Source organism: Carya illinoinensis, chromosome 1 (genome assembly GCF_018687715.1).
Source record: "Carya illinoinensis cultivar Pawnee chromosome 1, C.illinoinensisPawnee_v1, whole genome shotgun sequence".
Classification (NCBI taxonomy): domain Eukaryota; kingdom Viridiplantae; phylum Streptophyta; class Magnoliopsida; order Fagales; family Juglandaceae; genus Carya; species Carya illinoinensis.
Window position 1 is genome coordinate 2,920,306 of NC_056752.1, and position 25,864 is coordinate 2,946,169.

Consider the following 25,864-nt stretch of genomic DNA (forward strand, 5'->3'; position numbering starts at 1 on the left):
TTCCAAGGGCCGCCCCACGTACATATATAATTAATTACGAAGTGTTCATAATTCGAGCTAGCCATAATGGAGATATTCCGGACAGAATTCAGCTCGTTCAAAGGACATTATCTTGGTAATGAATTGATGTGCCTTTTGAATGGATTCATGCACTAGAACTGGCCGAGGATGTCCAGTGTCCAAAGTTAACGATGCACTTAATTGATGGCCGTTTGAATGGACGCTAGTGAAATTTTATTCAAATATATATCTGATTACGTGCGTACCTCAAACATTGATCAGCGCCGGCCAATCATCTGCATACCATAGGTAATGCATCACTCGATTATATTGGTTCAAATTTCAACTCTTCCTTATGATGAAAGCATGATCCAATTGTGCTGCTGCATGTCATGTGGACTTTTCGAAATTGTGTGGCACTGTTCTATTATTGTCTCATGTTAATTAGTTTCCTGGAATGCGGATTATTATAAATTCATTCATAAAAAGTTAATGTTCATATCCCGTCTATGTGCTGATGATTGGAGGACTTTTGGTATGCATTTTCTATTTGTTTTTAACCCTAATTTACAAGCTGCGCACATTTAGTTTCGGCAATTAATTGCATATATATATATATGCATGGTGACAAGCTTATTCAATGTAAAAAATATCTGAACAAAACCATAGGAAATATCTTTCTAATTTATGTTCATGTCTACAATTAATATTATTTTTTCAGCGACCAATTAAGCAAACATTCTATTGTTGCATAATGCGAGCTCAGCTGTACAGCTAAATCCTTCACGTTCCAACCTGTAAGCCTGAGATATATTGTATATATGAATAGTACTATCTCATACTCTCCATGATAAACTCAAGCTCTGCTCCAAGAGCCACACATGAAGAAACATCTGAGTTCTTAATTTTTTACCTCGTACGTTCCATGTCATCTGTTGTCTTGGTAGAAGAAAAGCTATATAGTATTTCAGAGTACTGTGCAGTATTATGACATAACGATATACGTACATGGCAGCCATGAGAGTCTGAAGACAAAAAGATCGAATAGGTCCTAGACTTTTGGAAAGATCTTTCAGAAGATCTTAATTAACCGTCAGGATTCAAAATACATCATAGAGATTCTATCTCTCTTTCCACCGGATCAGTCACTATCAAAATACGACGTTGCACGTTCTAGCAGCCTAGCCTGTTGCATTTTATTAAACTAAGCAATAAAGATCGCACATCCAACGTTGCTCGTGCACTACAGCCTAGCTAGCACAACATAGAATCAAATTTTGTTTGTTCTTTACAGCAGCATATTAAATATCTCTCAGATCAGTGTGAGGATTATTACTCTTCCCCGGTTCCAGGAGCCAACCAGTACGCTGAAGCCCTTTTTACAGAATTCTTTATAATTTTCAATGCCATACTAAATGGACGGCGGGGGTTGAGGCAAACCACTTAGTAGTTTCATCATTTGCTTGATTTTGACTTATTCGACTAAAAATTAAAAGTAATCGATATCGTCTTATTTTCTGATCAGAAAGGACTGGAAGTGGTCGGGCCTCCAATGGGGTTGGTGGCTGCGCGCATGTGGTAGTGCATGCATTCGGGCATTTGACTTTTTCTAACTCTTGACCATGATTTTTCCGTTTTCTAATGAAAGCATGGAAACTAGCCATTGACACAGAGAACCCATTGATACGAAGGAGTATTATTGCTTACATATATATTTATATATGTTATCCCCTACTCCATGTGCAGCAAGAATCGATTGCTAGCTCGTGAAGTCGTACTGCATCCATCAGTCCAAAGTTACTGCTCAGATCCCATTTATCTTTAACAATAGTGATCAGCAGTACTCGTTTATTCAAAGGAAATAATAATACATTTCGGAATCCGCATTCGATGGTTATCATGGATTGCACGTGTAGAAACCGAAAGGATGCATGGTTTGCAGCAGAAATGATGCATGTTAGAGAACCATTAAAAGAGACATGCATGAGGTCAGAATCCTCGCATTTAGATTCCGTGACGAGTACTGTTTATATGAAAGAGTCCATTCAGCCAAAGTTAATATCCCCATATTTTTAAGTTTTTCGGAAAGTATTTAAAGTTCTTGTAATTTTATTATCAATATAATATTGCGGCCTCTAGAATGAAAAGGGCTCAACTAATGATACTAGTACGCATTTCTATTAATGGTACCAAATGAAGAGTCAAACCAGCTAAACCTGGAAAGACAAAACATATATTTGATGACTCATGACAACTGAAATTCGGTCGAATTTTCCATGATCAGCGTTGAAATATTAATCATTCACTTTTTTACACGTTAGCTAGCTAGCTAGACCGATATTAGTGCTTATATAATTTATATCTATTTATATATATTTATATATATATGGCCGTTGATGAGTAAAGTCTTGTATACAATTGGCTTAACTATATTATATTATGTCCCGTCAAAAGTACTGTTAAGGATATTGCACGAGCGTTGAGTAGAATTTTCTTATTACCAAGGAAGTCAGCATATCATCGAGAGTAACATTAATGGCAACGAGAAACTTATTACGTATCATATTTGTTGGGAGCTGGTTGGAAACAAAGATGATTCTAAATAAAAAAGAGATGAAATTTAACGTGGTTCGATAATTGTCTACGTTCATAGTTGTTGTAATTTCACTATAAAATAATTTTTACAAAAAACCTCTCTTGTAAACTCTCTCTGCTCACCCACTCTCTTTCTATCTTCTCTGCACAGCATTACACGCAACACACACTCTCTGTTTTCTCTCTACACTTGTCTGCACACCCACACTCACCTCATCACAACACTTCTATTTATAATACTGATGGGGAGTCGTCGATGAGAAAGTACAATTGAGAGAAGGTGTAGCCGCACCTTTTGAATTTGGTGCCTTTCGGTGCATTAAACGAGCACATGCAATGCATGACCTACCACTTTTGTCTCCATTCGCAACAATCTCCCACTTGGAGACAAATGAGTCTACATATATTCATAGCAACCATCACAGCAACTTCAAGTCATGCATTTAAGTACGGAGGCCAACTGAAGCTACACACAGCTTCAGTTTGTCAGCAGTAACTACTTTTGTGAACATGTCTGCTGGGTTCTCTGTTCCTCGAATCTTCTCAAGTATCAGCTGTCTACTATCGAGAAGAGATCGGATAAAATGGTATTGCAACTGTATGTGTTTTGTTCTGGAATGAAAGGTTTGATTCTTTGCAAGAAAAATAGCACTCTAACTATCACTGTGCAGAATACCTTTTTCATTCTTTTTTCCCGATTCCTCCAAGAATGACTGCAACCAAACCATTTCCTTCCCTGCTTCAGTTATAGCAACGTATTCCGCTTTTGTAGTTGAGAGAGCAACAATCTTCTGTAACTTAGAAGCCCACGATACAGCTGTACCACCCAGCGTATACACAAATCCAGTAGTACTTTTTCTGCTGTCAACGTCACCTGCTAAATCAGCATCTACATATCCCTATAGTTTTAAACCTACTTTTGTAAAGCATAGTGACGTATCTGAAGAGCCTTGTAGATATCTTAAAATCCACTTGACTGCTTTCCAATACTGCTTTCCTGGATTACTCATGTACCTGCTCACAGCTCCCACTGCTTGTGCAATATCTGACCTTGTACAAACCATGGCGTACATAAGACTACCAATAGTAGATGCATAGGGTATTCTATTCATGCATTCTTGCTCTTCCTCCGTCTTTGGCAACTGATCCTTAGTTAGTCGAAAGTGACTAGCTAAGGGTGTGCTCACTGGTTTCGCCTTGTCCATGTTAAACCTTTTGAGCACCTTCTTCACATATTCCTCTTGCGAGAGCTTAAGAGTATCATTAGACTTGTCTCTAATAATTCTCATACCAAAGATTTGTTTTGCAGCACCCAAATCCTTCATCTCAAACTGCTTTGACAACTGCTTCTTCAGTTTATTGATCTCCTCGATGCTTGACCCTGCAACGAGCATATCATCCACATACAACAGTAGGATAATATAAGAGTTGTCAAAGTTCTTCATATAGCAACAATGGTCAGCCTACAGTCTTGTAAATCCATTACTGCACATGAAGTTGTCAAACTTTCGGTACCATTGTCGTGAAACTTGTTTTAGGCCATACAAACTCTTCTTCAGTTTGCAAACTAGATTCTCTTTTCCCTTCACTGAGAATCCTTGTGGCTGGTGCATATAGATGTCTTCCTCCAAATCACCATGAAGGAATGCAGTCTTCACATCTAACTGCTCAAGATGTAGATTCTCTGCAGCCACAATTGCTTACACTAGCCTGATCGTGGTCAACTTTACAACTGGGGAGAAAATGTCTGTGTAGTCGACACCTTCCTTTTGTTGAAACCCCTTCACGACCATTCTGGTTTTGTAGCGCTTGCTACCATTGTGCTCTTCCTTAATTCTGTACACCCATTTGTTGTGCAAAGCCTTCTTGCCTTTTGGAAGCTTAGTTAGCTCCCATGTCTGATTTGACATCAATGACTCTATCTCATCTTGCATGGCTTTATCCCACTTGATCGAATCTTCAATTCATAAAGCTTCATCATAACTTTCCGGTTCACCACTATCTGTTAGCAAGATGTAGTGTAGAGATGGTGAGAACCGCTATGGTGGCCTGATTGTCCTTGAAGATCTTCGAATAACAGTGAGTGGTGTACGTTGTTCGATCTGTGTATCATCATTTTCTTGATCCTCGTTCTGATCAGTGTTTATTCGAGTAACATCAAAGTCAACAACCTCAGGTTTCTTTGGCTGCTCCTCAGGTTCAGCTTGTGACTTAGCTTTGTACAGAATCTGCTCACTGAATATCATATTTCTACTTCTGATGATTTTGTGATTTTTATCATCCCAAAATCGATAGCCAAATTCTTCGTCACCATAACTAATGAAAAAACATTTTCTAGATTTGGCTTCTAACTTGTTACGATCAGTAGAAGCTATGTGAACATATGATACAGAGCCAAAAACTTTCAAATGGGAAAGATTTACCTTTTTTCCGCTCCAGACTTCCTCTGGTAGATCGAACTTTAAGGGAACTGAAGGTCCCTGATTAATCAAATAGGCTGCAGTGTTAACTGCATCAGCCCAAAAACATTCAGGCAATCCTGAATTCAGCCTCATGCTTCTGGCACGTTTGTTGAGAGTTCTGTTCATGCGTTTAGCTACGCCATTTTGCTGCAGTGTCCCGGGAATAGTCTTTTGAAATCTAATCCCATTTGCAGCACATAATTCTTTGAACCCTCCGTCGATGTACTCTCCTCCATTGTCTGACCTCAGACATTTTAACTTCAAGCCTGTTTCATTTTCAACCATGGCTCTCCACTTCTTGAAAGTATCAAATGTGTCAGATTTATTTTTCAAAAAATAAACCCATACTTTCCTGCTTGAGTCATCAATAAAGGAAACATAGTACCGCGATCCTTCAAGAGAAGCGACTGGAGATGGCCCCCACAAATCTGTGTGCACCAACTCCAACTTTGTAGATTTTGGAGTTCTACCATTTTTCAGGAAACTAACTTTTTTCTGCTTCCCAAAAATGCAACCTTCACACATGTCGAAATCAGTTGATTCCAACTTTGGTAACTTCCCATTGGATAATAGTATTTTCACTCCTTTCTCACTCATATGACCAAGCCTTTGATGCCATAGGTTGGCATTTGCGTCAGCAATTACAACAGTATCTTTAATGCTTGAAGTCATGTATAGAGTACCTGTTTTTGTGCCTCGAGCTACTACCATAGCCCCTCTTGTTATCTTCCACGTGCCACCGATAAATAGTACTGAATGCCCATCAGCATCAAGTTGTCCTACAGAAATTAGGTTCCTCATGAGTTTGGGAACATGTCGCACCTTCTGTAGCAACCATGCACTTCCACTGGGCAGATTGATTGGTACATCTCCCATGCCTTCGATTTCCTACGTTTCACCATCTGCTAAGTACACCTTCTCGAAATCACCAGTGACATAATTCTACATGATTTCTCGGTGTGCTGTAGTGTGAAATGAGGCTCCTAAATCTAACACCCAAGATTCAATTTGGTTGTCGGCTGAAAGGAGTAAGGCATCTTGGAGATCTTCTGTTGTGGAATTAGCAGAGTCATGCTCATTCTTCTTCTTTGCTTCCTTGCAATTATTTTTGAAGTGGCCAATCTTGCCACAATTCCAGCACTGTACTTGTTTTCCGGATCTAGATTTACTTCTGCCTCTTCAGGACTTTGACCTGCCCCGATTTGAACTTCTACTAACTCCTCTACCTCTCGTCTTGAGGTTTAAGGCAGAACTGGAAGTTGATGCTTCTCTTATATCTCTTCTGCGAACTTCCTCGCTAAGAATATGGTCCCAGATATCTTGATACTTCATCTTTGTTTTGCCATAAGAATTGCTAACAGCTGTACTCATGGCCTCCCAGTTTTTTGGCAATTGAGCTAGAGTAATCAGTGCACGTACTTCATCATCAAATTCAATCCCTACTGAAGCTAATTGATTGATGATGGTGTTGAACTCATTCAGATGTTGAATAACTGGAGTTCCTTCTGCCATTTTCAAGTAGAATAGCTTGTACATCAAATGCACTTTGTTATTGGCTGATGGCTGCTCGTACATGTCTGATAGAGCTTTCATCAAATCCGTTGTAGTATTTTCCTTTCCCACATTGTGTGCAACTGATCTTGACAGTGTTAGCCAAACGACTCCCAACACTTGTCTATCAAGGAACCTCCAATCGTCATTGCTCATGTCATCTGGCTATCTTCCTAGGAGTGGAAGATGTAGTTTCTTCCCATAGAGATAATCCTCTATCTGCATTCTCCAGTAGGCAAAGTCTGTACCGTCAAATTTCTCGATACCAACACCTTTAGCTTCTTCTCCAGCTATAACTTTACAAATGAGTTCAAATTTAAACAAAAAAAGATCACCGTTGCGTCCGAAACACTCGAATTAGCTGGAAACGAGTCCGGAATGATCCAAATAATTTGTTAGCACTATTTGATCATTGCGATGGAACTCCAACTGACGTGATCTAGCCCAAAATGATCTGCAACACGTGGATGGTTCAGATCGAATGTACTGATGGTGAATCTCAAAATTTCCACCGTACGGATGAGTCAGGAAAGATCCAAATAGTTGGAAAGCACTATTTGATCGTTGAAATCGGACTCCAAATGGCTTAGATCTAGCCCAAAAAAGATCTGAAAAATGGACGGTTCTGATCTGTCTGGCGTGTGGGATGCACGCGTTGCACAGTACGAGTGGGCGGCGAGTGAGCACGTGTATTACACGCGCTATAGCACTGTGTGCACGTGGGGGAGAGTGAGGCGCGTGTAGTACACGCGCTGAACCTCTGTAGGGCGCGTAGGGGTGCGTGGGAGCGTGTCCTTCACGCGTCTTCAACCTCTGGAGCGCGTGGGGGCACGTGGGCACGTGTGGATCACTCGTCTTCAACCTTCGATGCGCGTGGGGGCGTGTGGGTTATAGCAGATGCACGCGCCTATCTTCTAGGGGCGCGTGTGGGCTCGTCCGACCTCTGTTTTCAATTCCGTTTGCGGCAACAGATTCGTCTCGACGCGAGGAACACCCTGGAGTTGTCAAAAATTGATTTTGAGCAACTATAATTTTTAGACAGCTCGAACCAAAGCTATGATACTAGTTGTTGGGAGCTGGTCGGAGACAGAGATGATTCTAAATAAAGGAGAGATGAAATTTAACGTGGTTCGGCAATTGCCTATGTCCACAGCTGTTGTAATTTCACTATGAAATAATTTTTACAAAAAACCTCTCTTGTAAACTCTCTCTGCTCACCCACTCTCTTTCTATCTTCTCTACACAGCGCTACACGCAGTACACACTCTCTGTTTTCTCTCTACACTTGTCTGCACACCCACACTCACCTCATTAGAACACTTCTATTTATAATACTGATGGGGAGTCGTCGATGAGAAATGGCAATTGAGAGAAGGTACAGCCGCACCTTTTGAATTCGGTGCATTCGGTACCTTTCGGTGCATTAAACGAGCACATGCAATGCATGACCCACCACTTTTGTCTCTATTCGCAACAATATCAATCTTCGAAGATAATTGGGCTGTCGGATCTGCTCTTTCTAGATAGGAAAACAAAGGAAAGAAAAACCTTCGAAGATTGATCATGCACCGAATTAAGATGTTAATTATTCTCCCCAACTGTAGTAATATCAGAGTAATGATATGGAGTAGGCTAAAGAAATGCATGCATGGAGCTAGATTACGATCAGTGACACTTGGTTATTTGATGGGGCCGGCCGGGAGTACTGGACTTACTAATTTAGTCCGATATATCACGTAAGTAGCGATATATAGACTATATTCACGTTATAACACTGCAATAGAATAGGTTTTTTGGGTCGAAAAATTTTGTCAGAAAGTAGAGGAATTTCGTCTCAAAAAATATTTTAGGACGAAAAAAATTCATCCCAAGCTTGTGCCAATAGCACTGTCCTAGAAGATATTTTGGATGAAAATTACCATTTCATCCCAAAACATTTCTTTTGGGGCGAATTTGAAGGAAACCATTCGAACACAAAATTTTTTTTGTCAAGATTGAAGTTCGTCTCAAAATATCGTTCGAACGGTTAAGATTTTTGTGCGAATTAACGATATTAATTTGTTTGAACAATTGTGAAATGCATTCGACCAAAAATACAATATGAGAATGTTCGAACGGTACATGGACAGAACGAATGGTATAAGAGTTTGAATTGTATGTGGACAAATCGAACGGTAGACGGATAGATTGAACGGTACAAGCATTCGAATGGTAAAAGGAAATGTTCAAATGATACGAATATAAATTGGATTATATTATTTTTCAGATGATTTAATAATTAGCGTTCGAACAGTGTGTGGTCGTTCAAACGGTAAGTATTTTATTTAAAATCAATAATAAAAAACCAAATAGATATTCATAATATTTGGTAAAATACATTAAAAATTATTTAATACTCACAAAATTTTTGTACTAAATGCAAACTAACTAAGTAATTCAGTACTAGCAATGTTCATACATACATAAATAGATAATCCCAAAAGCTGTATGTCAAAAGCCATCAATTGCTTGGAGGCCTGTACTGTTGCATAAGCTGCTGTATTTATAGTTGCATCTGTCTCCCGTATTTTTCTTGTTGTACTTCATGTTGTTTGATACACATTTCCATGTATGCTTGTTTTGCCAATTGAGCTTCTAACTTATGCTGCCTTACAATCAATTCTTCGATTCTGGAATTTGCATTCTCTAACGCTATAGAGGTCATAGATGCAAACTCGGAAGAAGAGGAAGAGGGAGAAGGCTTTACACAACAACCCAAACCCCTCAAATATCCTGAACATTGACCCAAGACTTGTGTAAAAACATCAACATTACTTGAGGAATTTTGATCTAATGCAGATTCAACATGTAGGGCAACCATTTTATCCTAGACATAAATAAGATAAATAGTTAATATCGTCATAAATATTCTAATATATTTAATTAAAACATGTTATAATGCTTATATAATTTTCACGACATCAGGATGAGTTTTGTCTCCATTACGATTAGTGTGTGATGCAGCATATAATTTTGTCAAATCATAATTAGTATCTGAATCTTGATAAGCTCTTAAACTCTAGACTTTCTTCCACTCTGGACAATTCAAGAGTAATCAATTAAGCATTTATCTAGATTGATAACTCTTCTTGAACGGGTCTAAGGTTTATTTTAATGAACAAATAATGCAAGATATACTAACATGTCAAACAATAACAACATAGTATTTATACAACAAAAATTTAATTTGTATTTTAATTTTAAGATTTAGTAGTATTTTAATTTAAATACTTTATTTTATTAATTTAAATATTGAGTATTTAAGTATTATTAAATTTTAACTATTTGCATTTTAATTTTAAGATTTAGTAGTATTTTAATTAAAATACTTCATTTTATTAATTTAGAATTAACTATTTAAATATTACTAAATCTTAACTATTTGTATTTGTATTTTAAGATTTAGTAGTATTTTAATTTAAATACTTCATTTTATTAATTTATAATTAACTATTTAAGTATTATTAAATCTTAACTATTTGTATTTTAATTTTAAGATTTAGTAGTATTTTAATTTAAACACTTTATTTTATTAATTTAAATATTAAGTATTTAAGTATTATTAAATCTTAACTATTTGCATTTTAATTTTAAGATTTTGTAGTATTTTAATTTAAATACTTCATTTTATTGATTTATAATTAACTATTTAAGTATTCTTAAATCTTAACTATTAATTTGTATTTTAAGATTTCATATTAACTATTTGTATTCTTACTTAATTTAAGTATTTTTAAACTATTTTTGAATAATCATCATGGAAAACTATCCTTATATATTCTAATTTCTAATTGTAAATACATTGATGTATAAATTTCTGTTGAACCCAAGATTTTAAATTTTGTGTAATTATATATCTACACATAGATTTTGATGATAACAAATGAATTCAAAGAATAAAGAAGTCTCAAGCTCAAGTTGTCTACACAATGGAATCAAGCACATCGATGAAACAAGCATGAGCAAGAAGAGAACAATTTCACATTAAAGTCATAGAGTAATGTTGTAAATTTCTTAAAAATTCAAAATTAGAATTAAGGCTCAAAATTAATATTTTATCATAAAGCATTAAAATATATTTTTCACATGTACATGAATATTTTGAAAATTAAATTTGAAAATTTTGAAAGATGATTGATTGTCATCTTTTACATGTGCATGCCTTGCTTAAAGGTTTGAACTTTAAATATATTAAAGATGATTGATTGTCATCTTTCACATGTGCATGTTTTATTTGAATATTTTCAAAAGTGATTGATACTTTTTTTGACTTATGCAAAAGGTATATGTTTTTATTTGAAATATTTGAAAAGTAAAGTGTGCTCCTTTTGTCATATACAAAAAGTAAAAAGATTAAGTTTGAAAATTTTGAAAAGTAAAGTGTGCTCCTTTTGTTATATACAAAAAATAAAAGATTAGGTTTGAAAAATTTGAAAATTAAAGTGTGCTCCTTTTGTCATATGTTAAAAGTAAAAGATTAGGTTTGAAGTTTTTAAAAAATGAATGATGTTGTCTTTGACAATTGAAAAGGAAGAACCTTTTATTTGAATTTTTTGAAAAAGTGAATGATGTTGTCTTTGACATGTAAATCTTTTTAAATTTGAATATGAAATCTCATATGCCTATAAATAGATCATTTGAGAGCTTCACATTTACAGCACCAAGAGCATACAACATTCATTTAAAGCTTTCATTTTCTCTTCTCTAAGCATTGAGCCTTAATTCTTGTTCATTTTAAGAGATATAGTTTACGCTGTATTGTTCTTATTCCACTCATTGAGGAGTGTTTTCTGATAACCTACCCACTATCAGTTTTTATATCAGTAAAAGGGTGTATATAACCCTTGTGTGTGTAGAAAGTGTTCTACACAGGGAATAGTTGAATCACCACGTGTAAGGTGATTGTAAGTGTAGAGGGTGTTTTACACGGATCCTTTGTAGCGGTGTTGTTCAAAGGTGTAATAGGTTTCTATCTCCACCTGAAGAAGGTTGAATAGTGAATTTGGGAATTCTCAAGGGATAGCTTGAGGCGAGGACGTAGGCAGTGGGGCCAAACCTCGTTAACATACTGAGTTTGCTTCTCTCTTACCCTTACTGTTTATATTTATTGTTATTTCATATTTTATTTATATTTTATATTATATATTTGATTTATAATTGTTATTTTTTTTTAATATAACTCAATTCACCCCCCTCTTGTGTTAGTCATCTGGGTAACAATTTCCATTCGAACGATGTTAAACTATATTCGAACTGGAACAAACACGTTCAAACGGTAAGCCTAAACCGTTCGAATGAGTATGTTCCACATTCTAGTCATCTTGAACAATGAAAAACGCCATTAATCCTGAACTCACAATAATACAAACAACAATATCAAGAACAAACAAATTTCTAACATCGCAAAGTATCATATTCAAACCAAATAGAATATAAGTCACATACCTGGGTTAATGGATATGAAAACGCAAAGAGATTAAGTGTGTCGTGTACCCAATGCGAAGGAACTCCCCAAAAAGCAGTAAAAATAACGGATTAATCTGAGAATGATTGAGTGAAATGAAAACTAGTAGTATTTTGGGGTTCGATTGAGGGAGAATGAGAGACTGAGAGCGGTGGGAGGAGAGCGAGAATGAGGTTCTGTAGTGTATGTGCAAAACATTTCCCATTCAAACGGTTAAATAATCGTTTGAATGTGAAACTAAGAAGCGGCAAAAATATCCCTCCTAAAATTTCCCGTTCGAGCGGAAAATATGAATTATAATGGAAAATATTTTATGCTTTGTAAATATGGAAAATATGTCTGCTGGTTTTTAAAATGGAAAATATTTTATATTTTGTAAATTTAGTATTTAATTATGAACTAGTATTATTTTATATTTTCTAAACTAATTATTAATTTATATTATTCCTATTATTTAATTTATAAATTTCTTATAATTACTATTTAATATAAATATAATTCTATAAAAAAAACATATGAACACCGTTCAAACCTTACAAAATACGTTCGAACAGTACTGATTCATCATTCGAACGGTAAAATTGGTACTTTGAACAATAGAGCACTTTTCAACTATAATAATTTTACTTAACGCCCCAAAATGTACATTTGAACGGTTACATTTAACCATTCAAACGTTAAAACATTATATTCGAATGGTTTCATTATTAGGGACAAAATATTTTATCCCTAATTATACCGTTCGAACTGTATCCATCTTCTATCGTTTTTTTAGCATGAAATATGAAATTCGTTGTCCCAAAATAAAATCGTTTTAAAAAGTCTTTTTTGTTGTAGTGTATACGTGTGATTGAGAAAAGGGTGTTGAAAAAGCCATTCGATGATCCCGGCCTATTGGAAATATTAACATATGTGAATTTAAATGATGATGAATTATAATATTATGTGATACTATATATATCATGCGGTCTCAGTACTGAAAAAATTCTCCAAGCATTAGTCTCTGGCCTCCACATGGTTTAATTAATTCTAGCTAGCTACCTAGTGCGCAGATACTCATGACTATTAAAGTGGCAGCTAGTAATCATTTAATCCATTATATAATAAGTATGTTGGTACAATTATTTTTATTTCAAACAACGTATATATAATATAATTAGATCAGATCAGAGCAGTTCCACGAATATCGAATATCCTTACGTTCATCTTCTTTTTTGTAATCATGGACAGATGTGTCTTGTTGATTTTGTTTGACCAAAAGATCCGCTTCATGCATATACAGTCGTCCGCATATAATATTATGCATTTGTAAGTGGAGCGTACACAGAATCCCTAGATTTTTGGTGCCTTGGAATTCAGTGGTACTAGGCGAAGGCCAGCCGATCGACTAAAATTTTTATTCTAAATTAACACGTACACACCTTATATATATATATATAAAAGAAAATTTTAGTTGTAAGCAATTCTGCATATCAATACGTATACCCATCTAATATGATTTGTCAGAAAATAGATTTTATTAAAAACAGTGCCAATTTGAATTTTAAAAATGAAAATTAACATCAATATTAGTATGCAGATTGGTATGCAGATTCGTTTGTACGTAACAAAACTCATATATATATATAGCTCTTGAACCCTAATTGTCAAAGAAGAATCTATTAAAGGTAGGTTTGAGTGTTGAGAAGTGTTGATAAAAGTTGTGAATTGTAGTAAAAAGTAGGTAAAAAGTAATAATAAAATAACTAATAGTAATAAAAAATTTGTGAAAAGTAATTAATAGTAATAAAAGTAAATGAAAAATAATAATAAAGTAATGAATAGTAGTGAGAAGTGTTGAAAATACTTAAGGTACAGTACTCTCAATACTCAAACACAGCCTAAATAAATCATAACCTCGCTCATGATCATGGTAACATTTTATAAAACAGTGTAGCGACTATGGAGCTTGATGAATTAAGGCCATCAATCGGTCTAGGACCAACCTTCAAGCTTATATAGGTACAAGCTGGGTATAGGTTCAAATATTGATCATAATTAATTGTTCTGCAAGTCAGTTTGAAAGTGCGGCATTTTCACTTCGGTTATATAGAGTTAGGGGATGCTTGGGTAATTCTGTATTATGATCATCGCAAGAAAGTATCTGTTTATCCAACAGAGGCATATATATATCTTATATTCCCCGCTGGTTACATAAAAAACAAAAATAATACCGTATAACAACAGCAAGCGAAACCCACCCGGTCAGAAATCCATAGCCAAAGACACCAATGGATATCTTTCTATTTCATTATGAAGAAAAGAAACAACAACATGATATAAAATAAAACCGATCGATACATGAGTAGTGGGTCAAGGCACAAGGAAATTAATTCTGGAGAATGATCTTGGGGACTACTCCAATTATGTAGATTCTCTAATGATCAGATCACGGCATTTTAAAAGTCCAAAACTTGCAAACCGTTCAAATTTGAGAGCATACAGTCCGTATAATAGTTTATAGAAAACCTAGTGGTTAAGATCATTCTAATATTAGGAATGAAACACTCTCCAAGATTATAAATACTAAAGCAAACAGGAACTTGTGTCATCATCGGGCTTCTACGTATATACCTCCCGGTCCAACTCCTCCTTCCTCTTACTGCCTGAGTTTTTTCAGAGCCATCTCATTCTATCATACAAAAAAATCGAGTCAATTACATTCCTTCGCTAATGGAAAAATTCCAAGCCATGTATAAATGTGTCATTCTTCTTGCACTGGTTGCTTTCCATGAAGCTCTGGTAACTCAAGGAAGGCAAATAAAGTCAACAAAACAAAAGCAGTACAGAAGTCCTAGAGATGATCTGCATGTAGGCTCTAGCGGGGAAACTAGAAAACGAGGCATCGAATCGGCCGCCATGATCAGCTCCTTTGACAGCGCCGCACCGCATGATCAATATGATCCAAAAACAACACACGCAAGTCACATTCCTAGTACTGTCGATCAATCTATGACAAGAAAGAAAGAAGCTTCTGTCCTGCCCATGAAACCAAATTACAGCTTTAGCTTCCACGACTCAGAAGTGGCGCATAATAAAGATAATTTTCGACCGACAACACCTGGCCCATTCATTCCAAAACCAGGAAGCGGACGTTGAATCAAAGGCACTAGCTAAGGGCAAGGGTGTTAGGCATTCCCTTACAGGATTCAAAGATAATTACCAGCCCACGGCACCCGGACACAGCCCTGGCGTTGGTCATGTTTTTCAAAGTAAAACCGAAGAAACAAATTAATCGTGACTAGGCGTTTATATCTTAGTGTTTGCAATGGTCTTTGGCGTTTATATCTACTCAATCTGTCTAAAGGTGATAAGCACCCACACCAAGACTAAATTTCGGAACCTTCAAGTTATTGAAAGGCCTTGCCATGATAATGGCATTGAGCTATCCGAAATTCATTACACTCATTTCCCAAAACCTGAAACTTATAGCAGGTAATTCAGAACTTCTGTCAAAGGATTATGTTGGGAGTTCATTCAAATGGGCTGATTCCCCTTTTTTTTTTTTTTTTTTTTTTTTTTTTTTTTTTTTTTTTTTTTTTTTTTTTTACATTGTAACCAGGGCTTGGTGTGAGCATAATCCTGTACAATTCTTTGTCATCTTGTCAATGTAGAGGTCGGGAAGTGGGTGGTTTGAGACCCTATTAAATAGTACTCATGTTTGTTGCGCGTCTGGCCTGTACAAAATCACACAATACGATTTAAGTGGTTCAGCAAATTGCCTACGTCCCCTGGAGCCTCTTTTACTGAATTTGTACAAGATTACAAAACTTAACAAATTCTCTCTCGTGTCCTCTCTTTCTCTCTATTTTCCTCCACCCTATTTTTTACACAACTGAGCTCTCTCTTTTATAGGAGAGAGCACCTACCATTCCAAACTAAAAGAATTCGGTGTAGCAATTTGCTGCAGAGATTTGGGTGGCGTCTAATATAACAAAATAGAAAATGGTGCTGTGTGGGATGGTGCTGAGCAAGTGGACTGGTTTCACACTTAGGGTGGTTTTCAATAATCACCCCCCCCCCCACCCAAGTGTGTCATACCAAGCTGTTTACAAACTGATTCATTTTTCAAAAGAATGCACCTCATTATTTGACATGAGACACTTCCGCTATCGAATGCACTCCAATGCACCTGAGTGTGCTCAGAAGTGTACAATATTGATCAAGTCCAAACAGTGTTGGAACTTGATCCCTGTGACGACTTTCGTCAACATATTTGTTGGATTATCTTCAGTGCCAATTTTTTGAAGTTTGATGTCCTATTATTCTAATATTTCACGTATAAAGTGAAATCCGACATCTATGTATTTTGTTCGAGAGTGATATACTTGATTCTTGGCCAAATGAATTGCACTTTGACTGTCACAGTAAACGGTAACCTCTTGCTGCTTAAAGCCCAAATCTGTTACCAATCCCTGCAACCAAATAGCTTCTTTCACAGTTTGTGTTACAACCATGTATTCAGCCTCAATGGATGATAGTGAAATTTTTTACTACAAAGTTGATCGCCAACTAACTGGTCCTCCAGCCATAGTGAACACATATCCAGTTGTCGATCAGCATTTGTCAAGATCACCTGCATAGTCTGAGTCAACATATCAGTTACTAGACTATCTTCACTCTTCTCGAACTTCAAACTAATATCTATGTTCCTTAAAATATACCGTAGAATCCACTTAGCCGCATGTCAATGAGTCTTTCCAGGATTATGCATATAACGATTAACTAAGCTAACGGCCTGGGAGATATCAGGTTGTGTATACACCATGGCATACATAAAGCTTCCAACAATACTTGTATATGGGACATTCCTCATGTAGTTCTGCTCTTCATCACTTTTAGGAGACTGCAATGCACTGAACATGAAATATGGGGCCATAGGAGTACTCATCGGCTTCGTCTTCAGAGTCAATGTTGAAGCGTTGTAGTATTCTCTTCAGATACTGCTTCTGAGAAAAGTGAATTGTACCTTTCACCCTATCTCTGCTAATCTCCATCCCCAATATTCTTTGTGCTTCTCCCAGATCTTTCATTTCAAACTCATGACTTAACTGAGTTTTTAAGCGATTTATCTCCCCCTTGCTTTTATTTGCAATTAACATATCATCTACATATAAAAGTAAATAAATGAAAGATCTATTTGCAAGTTTTCTTAAATACACATAGTGATCGTATTGGCAACGAGTGTATTTTAGATCCATCATAAAGCGGTCAAACCACTTATACCATTGCCGAGGTGACTGCTTCAAGCCAAAGAGTGACTTCTTCAGACTGCATACCCAATTTTCTTTTTTAGCTTCTTTAAAATCTTCTGGTTGAGACAGATAAATCTCCTCTTCCAGATCACCAGGTAAGAAAGTTGTCTTTACATCAAGCTATGCTAACTCAAGATCATATTGTGCAACCAAAGCTAGAAATATTTGAATGGGTGAATACTTCACAACCAGAGAGAATATTTCACTGTAGTCAATTCCCTCTGTCTGAGCATAGCCCTTGGCTACCAACCTAGCTTTGTACTATACTCTATTTTTAGCAACTTGATCATCTTTCTGATTGAAGATCCACTTACAGCCAATTGTCTTCTTTCCTTTTGGAAGCGGCACAAGCTCCCAAGTCTGGTTTTGGTGAAGAGACTGCATCTCTTCATTCATCGCCTTTGTCCATTTAACTTGTTCACTGAACTGTATGGCTTCTCTATAAGTGGTTGGGATCTCACCCCCTTTAACTGGTAATGCATATGTCAAATAGTCTGCAAAACGTGTCGGTACATGTTTCTCTCATCTTGGTCTATTGGTTGCTATTGATTCGGGTTGACATGGAGGTATTGTGACTGGACTATGAACCTTATCTTGTCCATGTTTTCCCGAATTCTTTGAAGTAATAAACTTCACATTCTACGAATCATCTGATGTTTCGCCATCATTGTGGCTTTCATTGAAATCTTTATGCTTATGTGACTTAAGCATCTCAGATTCGCTGAACGTACGTAACATCTCTACTAATGATTACCTTTTTAGACTCTATGCATCAGAGTCTATATCCTTTTACACCAGTACTAAAACCTAAAAATTTTGCTTTCCTGGCTCTAGGATCAAGTTTACTTTCTTTAGTATGATAGTAAGCAGGACATCTGAAAACGTGTAAAGAGTCATAATCAGTAGCATGCGTACCTCTCCACATTTCAGTTGGTGTCTTCTCGTCATTGGCAGCTACAGGTAGTCGGTTGATGAGGTGGTAGGCATATGTCACAGCTTCAGCCCAAAATTGTTTACTGAATCCAGCATCCAGTAACATACATTGCACTTTCTCTAGTAAAGTACGATTCATCCATTCTGCAACACCGTTCTGTTGCGGTGTACCTCGTACTGTGAAGTGTCTGAAAATTCCCTCTCTCCGGCATACTTCCATGAAGGGGTCTAAAGTGTACTCACCTTCATTATCAGATCTAAGTCGCTTGATCTTTCTACCGGTTTGAGTCTCCATCATTTTCTTCCAATCAAGGAAGATTTTTAGCACTTCATCTTTATTCTTCATCATAGACACCCACACACTACGAGATTAATCAGCTACAAAAGTTACAAACCAATGCTTACCTCCCAAAGATGCATTTTGGGTAGGTCCCCAAATATCAGAGTGTACATAGTCAAGTATCCCCTGTGTATTATGTACAGCGGTTCCAAACTTGATCCGCCTCTGCTTCTGTGACGCCCCCAAATCCCCATGCACGGACACGGGAAAATCGAGACGTCCGGATGATGACATCACGGGTCATCATCCTATCGACGAGTGTCAAGTGTGTGTAAAAGCAACAAATGTGCGAAAAGAAATACGCAGCGCATAACGAAAGTCATGACTAAGTACTAGAATTTTTCTTGTTTAATACAAAGCTGTTCAAAACATACATAAATAAATATTACAAAACACAAATATAGATTTAAACCAAATACAAAACATAAACTTCAGCAACCCGGCGGAGCCGCATCCTCGAGCTCAGCCTCCTCCTCATCCTCGATCTCTGCACCAAAATCTACGGTACCAAAAATGGTGTCGCAGATAAGTAAAATCCAAACACCACCAGATAAAAATATATAGAACTCAAACAATATGCATGAAAGGATGCCAATGCACAAAACCCATAAAATCATATTTTTCCACGCACGCCAAAAGTCTCATTTGGCCCAAAAACATAACCTTTCCAAAGATCATGCCAAAAGTCACATTTGGCCCATATCAAACTCAAACCGTTAACCAATTAATCCGTATGCACCATGACCTCCCCTAGGGGTCATCCGCACACCCTGGCTCCAGTGCCACACTGCAGGTAATGACCACGCATGTGACACCTAAACGAGTGATGCCCAGTTCCATGCCCGGCACGTTCGTAGCCAAGCATCCTCTAGCCCCCACTCCCATCGTCCTCCAACGACAACTCAGGGGACGTCACTTAGTTTATTACGCTCCCGAGTGACCAGAGGAGCTCCACCGGAATAATACCCCATCTCAGCTTGGGGTCGTGATACACACACACCTGAAAATCCACTTACGCCAATAAAACAGGATTTTCTCAAATTAAATAAAATGCACGCGCATGCACCATGTAAATGAAATTTCAATGCACAAAACGATCAACCAACCATAAATCAATAAAACAAGCAACTCCGTCCTCTATCCATCCGACCCCCAAACTCCTCGAACTCAGTCCGGAATCAGCCAACCAACAACAAATAATTATTGAAAGAGAAAAATATATTTAAATCTAAAAGTAGAGTTTGAAAAATACTTACAGCGCCATATGGTATTTTTAGAAAGCTCGCGGCGTTGCAAACGGCGGAAGGAAATCAACGTAACAGTGAAATTTCACTGTGGCCGTGAGTTGTAAAATATGCACTTTTGAACGGGGACAAACCAAGGCTCGGGATTGATAGGGAAGGGTCTAAGGATATTTATGAAGCTAAGGAAAGTGGAGTTTGGCCATGGGTGGAGGCGAAAACGGCGGAGGAAGGGCTTAAACGCCCAAAACGGAAACTAGCTCGTGGGAGCTGTTCCGGTGACTGTTAGAGGCCAGAAATGGGTGGGTTAGGACAGCAAGGAGTCGGTGATGAAGTGGTGAAGAGGTGGTGGTCGGAGGTGGTGCGACGGCGGCAGATCGGAGCAAAAACCGTGTGGCTTGATGGGCTTTTTCCGGCTAAACGGCGGCACGGTTGGGGATGAAACTTGGTGGAGTGGTTCATCGGAGGGAGGGGAAGAAAATGGTAGGGGTGGTGTGGCTCATGGCACCGGCGAGCGGCGGCCCTGGGTGGCTGGCTGAAACGGCGTGAGGGAGAGGAGAGAGAGAGAGAGTGTGCAGGAGAGAGAACTGAGGAGGGGAAAAAAGAAAGAAAAAAAAGAAATAAAAAGGAAAAAGAAGAAAAAAGAGAAAGAAGAAAAAAAAAAGAGAAAAAGAAAAGATGAGGGGAAAGAAATGAGGTCCAGTCCTCACTCCGGAAACCAAAACAGATCCGCCGAAAACGACATTAAAAAACCGTAAAACGACTAAATAAATAAAACACTACATCAAATAAATTAAAAACCAATTAAAATACATTAATTTAAAATAAATAAACCAATATATTAATTAAATTGAAAACAACCCTTCAATGAAAATACACGTAAAAGCAGGTCATCACAGCTTCCCCAATACATAGTGCTCACAGAAAGACAGTTTACCTGTCTTGGCACCTTTAAGTAAGCCTTGCTTCACTAGTATTTGCAAAAAATTTTCTCCTGCATGTCCCATACACATATGCTAAAGACTGGTGATGTCAGCATCAGTGTCATCTAGCTTCTCACAGCATGTGGAAGCTCTTCTATCAACAGTACTTCCTTGCAAGAAGTACAAGTTTCCTCACCTCAAACCCTTCATTGCCACCTGAACTTCCATTAGTACTTTGAGAGTTCCGTCTTCAATGGTGATTCTGAATCCCTTTCAATCTAGAGATCCCTGTGAGGTGAGATTCTTCCACAAGTCTGAAACGTACCAAACTTCTATCAGAGTCCTGACGCTACCATTGTGCAAATTTAACCGAATGCTATCTATTCCCTGAGTCTTACAGGCACTGTCATTGCCCATAAGTACTGTTCCATCCTCAATCTTTGTGAAGTCAGTAAACTAGTCCCGATTGGGACACATGTGATGTGGCTTCAGTTTTTGATTGAAAACCTTTCTTCTTTCCGGGATACCTCGACTGTGGTCTCCCTCTTACTGTTAACGCTCCACTTGATGTATCTAGTTGTACCTGCTTATCTTTTCTGTTGTACTCATTGCTAATTAAAGAACTAGATACATCGTCAAAACTAATCTTTTCCTTCTCATACAGTAGAGTAGTAATTAAATGCTCATATGTATCAGACAAGACATTTAACAAAAGTAAAACTTTATCTTCATCTTGGATTTCAACATCCAAGTTTAACAAATCAGTAAGAATTTGATTATACTTATTCATATGTTCAGACATGGAAATACCTTCACGAAATTGGAATCTAAAGAGGTTTTTCTTCAAGTGTAAACGGCTCTCAATGCTCTTCTTCATGAACTTATCCTCCAATTTCTACCAAAGTTCTCTAGCATTTGTCTCTCTCATAACAAAATACTTCTGTTCTTTGGTCAGGCATAACCGGTCAGTCATATCATCTGGTCTTTCATCCAACGCAATATCCAACTCTTGTTGGATCAAAACGTGCATGACTTCACACTGCCACATGCCGAAGTTGTTTGTTCCATTAAACTTCTCAACTTCAAACTTGACATTTCACACTGTGAACCGACACCCAGAGCTACTGACATTTTCAGAGCTCCTATCTCTTCCAGATCTTTCTATTTGAATTTAGAAAATTTATAAATTTTTTTTAAAATTCTAACCATATAGATGAGTCCGGAATGATCCAAATAGTTGGAAAGCACTATTTGATCGTTGAAATCAGATTCCAAATGGCTTAGATCAAGCCCAAAATGGATCTAGAAAATGAACGGTCCTAATCACTGGCGCGTGAGATACACGAGTTGCAAAAGTGCAACTGGGGGCACGTGGGCGCGTGGAAGACACGCGCAGATTTCTTCTAGGGCGCGTGGGAGTGCGTGCGAGTGGTGGCATGTGGGAGTGTGCGGTTCAGTCGTCTTCAACCTCCAAATGTGTGTCTCGCACGTGGGTCCACACTCCGATCTTCTATCGGCGCGTGCGGGCTCCTTCGACCTTCATTTTTTATTCTGTTTGTGGCAACAGATTCATCTTGATGCGAGGAACACCCTGGAGTTGTCAAAAGTTGATTTCGATCAACTTGATTTTTGGACAGCGTGAACCAAAGCTATAACACCAATTGTTGTGCCTCTGCCTTGTCCAAAATCACACAATATGATATTTAAGTGGTTCAGCAAATTGCCTACGTCCACTGGAGCCTCTTTTACTGAATTTGTATGAGATTACAAAAGTCAACAAATTCTCTCTCACATCCTCTCTTTCTCTTTGTTTTCCTCTACCCTATTTTTTACACAACCGAGCTCTCCCTTTTATAGGAGAGAGCACCTACGATTCCGGACTAAGGGAATTCGGTGCAACAATTTGTTGTAGAGATTTGGGTGGTGCCTAATACAACAAAATAGAAAATGGTGCTGTGCGGGATGGTGCTGAGCAAGTGGACTGGTTTCACACTTAGGGTGGTTTTCAACAATGTTAATCTAAGCTCCAATGGGGAGATATTCTCTGTTAAGGATAGAAGGAAAAATATTTCTTCCATTGTACAGAATCTGGATAGGGTATACAATTTGGATTGGTTAAGTAGTGCTTCCAGAAATCAATTCACTGTAAAAGTGGGCTTCAAGTGGATGCTTAATTATGTATTAATGTGTTTGAATTTGTGTTGATAAATGCTTCTCTTTTATCAAGTTCTCTAATAAGGCACAATTAGCAAAATTTTGTGGCGCTTGACCATTGATTCAAATGTTAAACCATGAGAATGAATCGCTCCACCCTTTACCAGTTACAACTCATGGGTAAGTGGAAGTATTCTCATTGGTCCAATTGTGAGAACAGCCGCTGGGTTACTCATGTCAAATTAATTTGTCAATTTATTAAGCATTTCAATTTCAGTGGATGATGTCTTCTCTACTTTTAATGAACTGTTATCAACAATTTCTCTCCAATGAGTGATGTGTTGCTTTTATTTCTATTTATACACTTGACCATTAGGTAATAGGATAGATATTCTACTTCTCCCCAAGACTTTCCATGCCAAACTCATTTCTTATCTTAATACTTTAGCTTAACTATGTATGTGCCCTAAAGATTGCAATCATGTAACTGTCTGATTAGGTCTATCTCTGGGATGCTAATAGTCCAATATAGCATTATCTGTAGCAACTTCTGTCCACTAAACTGCTCCGTTTAGTGCCTAGTTTATAGCCTAGGGGCATTGTTAGCAACAAATTTTTCAAGTCTCTGACAACTTATATGGGTTTCAATTGGTTACAGCAAGGTCGGATTTTTGCATATCACTTGTATTTAAGGGAACAGATTATTTGGTCATGATTTCTTTGTAAATATTTTGTGAAGGCCATGTATTTAAATAATTGAATGCTTCTAGTATTATGAAGTAGAATTCTTGCATCTATTATGTTCACACAACCTTCTATGGTTTTTTGCTATTGACTTGTATAGGTAGAGATTTAGTTGGGAGGCGGTAGAGTGGTTTTTCTACTCTTCAGTTTCGGAGATTTCTCTTTTAGCAATTTGCTAGATCTCTAATGCGCCGTTTTTTAGCCATATCTAGCAACATATGCAAGGTTTTAGAGAACAATTGGAAGCTGTGTAAACTTCATATGAGGTTTTTCTTGAAAAGAACTATTAACATTGGACATGTACATGGCAAGAAAGAAAAAGTGAAGCAACTCTAATGGGGCTAGTAATTTGGTGGTAGTGCCCTACAACGCACAAAGAGATGACAAAAATATCTTTACTTATTTTTTTCCCTGCAAGAGGTTTTTTTTCGTAGTTTAATCATTCATGTAGTGTCTTACAAATCATAATGGGAAGATTCAAATATCTTTACACCTTTAAGCTGTATGTTTGTGCAAGTCCATACTTAATTTTGGAAAAACGATTACCATCATGTAAATTTAAGCATTCTATCAATATATTTGTGTCCATATATATGCGTTCACAGGAACATATATTTTGTGTCCATATGAACGCATAATATCAAGTTTTTGTGTCTTTTTTTAGTTGTGACTGGTGGAAGTGCCAATATATCATGATCCTATACATTTTTTACATGCTCTTGTCACTTAACATTCCCACTATAACCCGCTTCTCCCCCCGCCCCCTTCTTTTTTTCTCCCCTCCCACACAATTTATCTCAATCATCTGAGATAGTGTAAACATCTCTGCAGTGTGCCTCTTCTTGGTGGTCCTTATTCTCCATGTTTCTTGCAGAAACTAGACAATGTTCAAGAGTTTCTAAAGCTTCCAAAGATGGAATTGACAACCGGCAAATCAAAATACACAAGGGGCCCTTGTCGGATCACATTAGGAACTGGGAGGACGTTAACAAGACACTTACTGGAACAGCTTATGAGAGTTTTCTCCGTTCAGAGTATTAAACAAAATCTACCAAACACTCTGACCGGTGTATATACCAAATTAACCTATTCTTAGAAATGGAAGTTGACCAGATACCGGCCTCTTGAAAATTTTTGGCTTAGGCTTTTTTATGGTTTTTTCTTCCCAATTAGTCAACAATCTATTGATGAGCCTTTTTTACTTAATGGTTTTTTCTTCCCAAAGCCTCAATCAACAATCCGTTGATGAGCCTTTTCCTTCATTTTCTTGCTAGTAAAATAGACATCATGTATATGTAGCCAATCAATGTGATACAAATCAGCGTTGTTTTAAGCACAAATAACTCTGGGTTTTATGGCTTGTACTACGTGTGCTCTCTCAGTTTAAAAACATGGAAGAGTAGAGTAAGAAAGATTTGGCGAGGTCTTGATTGTAAGAATACAAGGGTTGTAAATACTGTTGATGTAGGCAATATTATTGGTTGAACCACGTAAAATACTCATGTTCATCTTGCTTGTTGACTTGATTTGCTTTGTTCTTTACTTTGTAGCACTTCAGACTATTGTAGACCATATCAATTTAGAAACCTACAACTTTTCAGTAATTCCTGACTAAAGAGGAGTTTATGATAGTTATGCATCAAATTTTAGTTCTATTCTTGCAAAGATGAAGAGTAGTGTAATTGCTGCCTAGAAGAAGAAACATTTATGATTCCTTTGCCAGCGATTCAAAAATCCCTGGCATATTAAATGGCAGCGATTTCTAAATCGCTAGCAAATCAATTTAAGAACGAGGATGTCATTGCCAGCGATTCAAAAATCGCTGCCATTTAATATGCCAGCAATTTTTAATTTGCTGGCAATGACATTCTCGTTCTCAAATTGATTTGCCAGCGATTTCGAAATCGCTGCCATTTAATATGCCAACGATTTTTGAATCGCTGGTAAATAAATTCTGGTTCTCAAATTCATTTGGCAACGAAACTAAAATCGCTGCCATTTTATATAACAGTGATTTTTGAATCGCTGCCAAAGTGAAATTTGGTTTTGATTTCCTTTGCCAGCGTTTCAGAAATCGCTGTGATTTTGTATCCCAACGATTTCTGAAATGCTGGCAAAGGAATT

General features: G+C 37.2%; 1 long non-coding RNA gene across 1 annotated transcript; it reads left to right on the forward strand.

Annotated features, from left to right (window-relative positions):
• The first annotated feature begins 14,722 nt into the window (after positions 1–14,722).
• On the forward strand, positions 14,723–15,868 carry LOC122301483. Its single transcript, XR_006240190.1, has 2 exons — positions 14,723–15,585; positions 15,765–15,868. It is a non-coding gene; the product is annotated as an uncharacterized LOC122301483 (long non-coding RNA).
• Positions 15,869–25,864: the final 9,996 nt, after the last annotated feature.